The sequence below is a fragment of the Numida meleagris genome, chromosome 1, assembly GCF_002078875.1.
Source record: "Numida meleagris isolate 19003 breed g44 Domestic line chromosome 1, NumMel1.0, whole genome shotgun sequence".
Classification (NCBI taxonomy): Eukaryota; Metazoa; Chordata; class Aves; order Galliformes; family Numididae; genus Numida; species Numida meleagris.
This window is the reverse complement of record NC_034409.1, coordinates 140,604,689-140,610,286: the sequence shown is the minus strand read 5'-3', so window position 1 is coordinate 140,610,286 and position 5,598 is coordinate 140,604,689. Positions and strand designations below refer to the sequence as shown.

The following is a 5,598-nucleotide window of genomic DNA, read 5'->3' as shown; positions in this document are numbered from 1 at the left end:
CAGTTGTACAAGATGTTCTCATGTGTAGAGAGTGCTATTTCAGATTGTATTTTTTTTCAAAGCTTTAATTTCTACAAGTAAGATTTATTTTTAAAATCAAACCATTAATGTCAGGAGATGGTTATTAACCTTCCTTGATTTTATGTTTAAGCTAGATTGAGGTAATATTTTAGTTAAAATATTTGTCTTAAACTTGAATGACAGAGAAAATATTACTGAGAGCTTCTGCACCACAAAAGCTGCAGAGAATGAAAGAATTTTTACAAAATACACTTTTTATCTTGCTCACTTGAAGTGAATTAGTAAGATACCTGCCTGTGAACTGCTCTTGTTGTCCTAACTGTACTTCAAGTTCCCATTGGAGAGTCACACAGGGCAGAAGAGATCTATTAATTCTAGAATGTTTCAGTTCTAGTTCCACTCCACGTGAAATAGTGTATCATCAGTAATTTTCCCCCAGAACTCCTTTGCACTTCCATGCATCTACTACAATGTTCCACTGACTAAAAATTCTCACCTCACAGAATCTAGAATAATATTGACAGGAAAAAGTAATAAAAGACTTTATTTATCTGTGTCTTCAAAGCTACCATCACTCTTTCTTCACAGGCAGGTATCATTAGCTCAATATGGAGCAAGTGGTCAATCCTGTGTTTTTCTTCAGGGTTACAGATGTCAAAAAAGGACAATAAGTATTTCTTGTATGATCTTTGTGGCTTGTTCCATGCCCACTACAGAACTTTCTTCATCCCACCAAAAAAAAAGAGCCGTAAAGTTTTCATTGTCTGACTTCATGTGATGGATTACTTAAAGTGAAAAATTATTCAGAGATAACATCTCACATCAATCTGGTGCAATCTCACATGAAGATAAATGCTTGAAAGGCTCTGAGCTCAGACTTGTAGAAAGCAGAGACTGAGGAATCTCAACAAAAACAAAAGCAGACATGGATGAGCATGGAAAGATTAGAATGGAAGTGTGAAATAAGAATTATAGAATTCTGGTAGAGAAAACAATGCCTCGCTTGAGTCTTCTCCATGGTCCTTGCAGCCTGGGAATGAAAGGAAAATAATCATGACTACCAGACTTTTTAATCTGAGGATGATGTAGAGTAAACTTAAATACTAGACAGTCAGATCTCTGGCAAAGAGACTAACAGGACCGACATGAAACAGCTTTCTTAAGATTTCCTCAGCTCTGGAAGTTTCCTTTACATGGGTAGCTTCAGATAGAAACTCCCACTGAGTTTATTGCATCCCCAACCTTTGGTGTCAAAAGTCTTGGCCTAACACCCAAGAAATTGAGTTTATAATGTTTCATATTGTTTCTTCTGCTTCTCCTGCTCATGTGGCATATCTTAGTGGTAGACATGGCACAGCTAGTAAATCTGGCTCATTCTGCAGTATTTCCATACTGACTTTGGGCAATGCCTAGAATATCTTTCTGAGACAATGTAAATAAAGGTGAGAATATAGTATGTATTAGGAGCCAGGCCACTGTGCCCCAACAAGATGTCTGAGATTCAACAGTCATAAGTAGTTCCCTCTCCAAACATCTCTTTGCACACAGAAATTTCCTAGGTGCAGCTACTCTATGTGTGCCTGAAAGAAAACGGAACTTGGCATAGGCTCTGAGCACTTAGAGATAGCTCCAACATGACTCTACAACTCATGCAAAGGTTTCGCTTAACTGTGAGCAAGGGAGACTTTGAAGACATCCTAGAAGGGGAGAGGGAAAACCTTTGGTAGTCAGTAAGAAGGTGCCCTGCTTTGTAGTGTCACTCTGCCATGATCCCATATGAATGGGATCATGTCTCTGATCCCATATGAAGCAGCTAAATTCCATGGAATATTCTCTACTAAAAGAGAACACCAGTCTGGCTCTCTCCTAGGGCTCTGAGTATGCAGGGGTTGAGGCATATGTGGAAGCTGGGCTGTAGTTTTAGAGGGGTCTCTGCCTCCTGGAAGAGATCTGGATGCAATGAGGACTGCCAAGGAGTTAGGGGTTAGGACGAGTGAGTCTTACAATATCAAATGGTGGCTGTCCATGCACTGGGGTGTGGGGCAGCCTGTGGACTTAGTAAGCACCATGATGTGAAGTTGTTCAGAGAACCTGAGGGAGTCGCAGAGACCAAATGCACAAATGTACAAAAGCAGACAACATTCAGAACTCCCTCCTCCCCATGAGAGGGAAGAAGGCCAACACAGGCTGCTCATATTCATGTGCTGAGGATGCTCTTGGAAATTCTCCTGCAAGACATCAGATATGTAGCCCATACAGTTCACTCTTGGTATTTCACCTTTAAATAAAAGTCTTTCTTCCCTGAAGTAAAATCTGGTAGCATTGAAGTTATTTTGAATTTTGATGCAATACTAACATATTTGAATGCTTTTTCCATACTTACAGATCAGATCCTCTGAAAAGATGCTCTATATACGCTCCAAGGGACGTGTCTTCATCTGGAGTCAAGCAAGAAAAAGACACTAAGCAATTTTGATTCCTGCCATGCAAGGTTGTTTCTGAAGTTAACAAGCAATCATTTACTCTTCTCCACTTACAGTACTTGTGGTTGAAGGAGCTTCAACCTCGTATTTTACAATTAAAAGTGAAAACCCAACATTTCTACCCAAATTTTGTTTCAAAACAAGGAAATTTTATGCTATCTAAACTGATATGAGATTCAGCTATAGTCAAAACCTGAGACTGACAGAAAAGTTTGTTAAATTTGGATTTTATGACATGGTAGAGTACACAGGATTTTGACTGACAGCTTCTCAGGGAGACAATCTTGCCATCCCTACATCATGAAAAGTACGTTAGCAGTTGAGCACAGTAAATAGTATATGTATTAATGTGCAACAAAACTTGTTCAGAATTTTTGATGCTATCAAAAAACAGATGCTATAAAGACAGTTTCAGTTGTTCGTAGTACGATAGATTTAAAAGAACATTAGAAAATCAGGTAAACTTGTTCATAGTATCTAAATGATTTTATCTAAAATAACTTTTTTTCCTGAAATGTTATATTTTCTTAGTTTTTCTAATTTTCAGGTTAATCACTCTTTTACTTTGTGGTATTCTGTGCGGTACAAGTCTCATCTTTGTTGTTCCTTTCTAGACTGCTTTTATTTCAGTTACAACTAACCATAGAGCTGAGCTATAATGAGAGGGTTAGGATGCAGCACGGTATTCATGTTAGGGATCTACTACTGTTCAGTACAATGTTGTTTGGTTTTTTTTAGTACAGATTTTCCAGTTGTCTCTCATAGACTGGCCCTTGTAGCTTTACACAGGCAAGCTAAGCTTTTCCCAGTACTGTGCCTCACAAAATGACAAGTTGGTAGACCTCTCTATTCATCACCAAAGCAGCAGCACCATTCTAATACATAGGTTCTGCAGTTGAATGTAATTAAGATATGCATTATTGATGTGCCTCTGCAAGAAAAAGGTAGCAAAAATGTATCTTTGTCATCAGGATCAATCAGAGTACAATGGCTTCTGTGGATATCAGTTTTACACAATAAGTTATGAGAGGATTTCTATTTTACATAACTATCTTAGGTAAGTATTTCCTCCATTCTTTCATCATGTTTCCCTACCAGGATTTCTGCATTCACTTTTTTCATTAGTTTCCCTCCACATAATCTGATAGTAAGTCCATTTTCCTTCCATGAATCACCTGAGTCTGTTCTTTTTTCCTTTAAACTTAGCTCTGCTCATTGTTTTTTCCCTTTTCCTTCTGTCTGTTTTTCCCCCATGAACCCTCAATCTTTTTCCCTGAAACCACACTCCTCTTTTCCCATCTGCTATAACATGGCCACTTCCAAAATTTCTTCACTAGGAAAATTCTGGAAAGTTAGGTCATTCTGTGTTTCATGACTCCTCTCTGTGAACACTGTCTTTCCTATCTCGAGCCCTTCAGCACTTCCTAGAAGACTCTGCTAGGCTCAAGGCTCATTGCAATGAATGATCCATTCTGTGAGAAACAAATGTTGTGGTGCCAATGAAGAACTGAGGTGTAGAGATGACAGTCTGCCCATGCAAGTTCATGGCAGAACATGGAGATAGCTGGCAATTTAATGTCTTTATCACCAAACCACCTGACCCTTGTAGCTGATAATACTGAGTCATGGTATCAGTCACAGAGGAGTACAGATGATTCAGAGGTTCATTAATGTACTTCTTTGACATAGCTGGAAAGTATACTAATTAGGCTCTGAGATACAGCCAGAAGATTCAAGAATCTTCTTGTTTCCTTTTGTTTGCTTGTAATTGCAGTTCTACATTACAGCGGTTTTCTGAGCAGTGGGATTTACTTCTAGTTGCTGTGGTGTGCTGCTTTACCTTTCAGTGTAACTCTCTGGTGACATTTTTAAATGATTCATGCACATTTATAAGTACCAGCTTATTTTCAAATGGAAGATGTGAAGAAAATATACATCTGTATTGGGAACTTTGTGGAAGACATACTGGGGAGTCAGTGACCCAGAACAGGCCATGTCTGCTACAGTGGGGCTGGTACTTAGATCTAAAGAAGCTGATCTAGTATTAATATAATCTTGAGGCCCGTGTAGTGTTTCCCACACCCCTTGGTTGCAGAAGAAGTTCAGGCTGCTCTCTGTAACAGGGGAGCATGCAGACAGCTCCCATCCTTGTTGGTGACCATGCTGAGATGGTGCCCTGGCCGTGCCTTTCTTTCAAAGTTCTGCAAGAAGTTCTCACATCAAAACCCTTGGGGAGCAGGGTTCTTTTCTTGTAAGGACAATATGCAACAGTTCAAATGACCAATAAGGGAGAGCTTCTCTCTTATTTTAAAAGGGATTTGAAGAGTGAAAAACAAATGGAAAAAGGATGAGAGTGAAACAGCTTCTAGTAACTGAATTCAGAATTTTGTTCTGAATTATGTAATCTTACTGTAATTACTGAATAACACCGTTTATAAAAACAGAGTGTTTTTATTCATATAGCTTTGTAATGGTAGACAAATCAACACTGGAGAGGAAATAAAGTTCATGGTATACTTAGTACTATCAAAATATTCAGAGCCTGGAAATCCAGATCAAGAGAACTTCTGATTCCTAGGTAAAAAAAAAAAAATTAAAATGGTGGGTCCTATATACTCTTAGAAAAATGCTTAGATTTCTCAGTAAGATGATGACATGATTAAATCGTGGGAGCATAAATTAGGAAACTCATCCCGGTGACTTTCACAAGAAACTTTAATTAAACTTTGATTAGGTATAGATTCAAGAGGAGAGGTATTTTTGTTTTGCCTATCCACCTGTGTGTTTACATCTCCATTTGTTCACTGTCTAATAATTTTTGAACCTAACAGCCAATTTCAATCAAATTTGACAGACTGATTGATGTCATAAGTAATATATTAAATATTAAATATTATAGGCTCCAGGGAAAGCAGCAGCTGGGATCCCAACTGAATTCTGGTATGAAAGGAAAGGCATGATTTCTCAGCCATCTATTAATCCACAGCAGCATTTATCCCCAGGCAAACAGCAAGTGCCTGCAGGACAGCTGACCAGAACAGGGTAGTTTGTGTCCCCTTCCCTTCCCTTCCCTTCCCTTCCCTTCCCTTCCCTT

At 38.6% G+C, this 5,598-nt stretch overlaps 1 long non-coding RNA gene across 1 annotated transcript in view; it reads right to left on the bottom strand.

Annotated features, from left to right (window-relative positions):
- The window catches only part of LOC110392897, a 21,087-nt gene continuing 16,069 nt past the window's right edge, over nt 581-5,598 (bottom strand). The window contains exons 3-4 of the long non-coding RNA XR_002434687.1: nt 2,405-2,459; nt 581-1,051 (exon numbers count right to left, since the gene is read on the bottom strand). This is a non-coding gene — a long non-coding RNA (uncharacterized LOC110392897). The remainder of the gene's footprint in view (nt 1,052-2,404; nt 2,460-5,598) is intronic.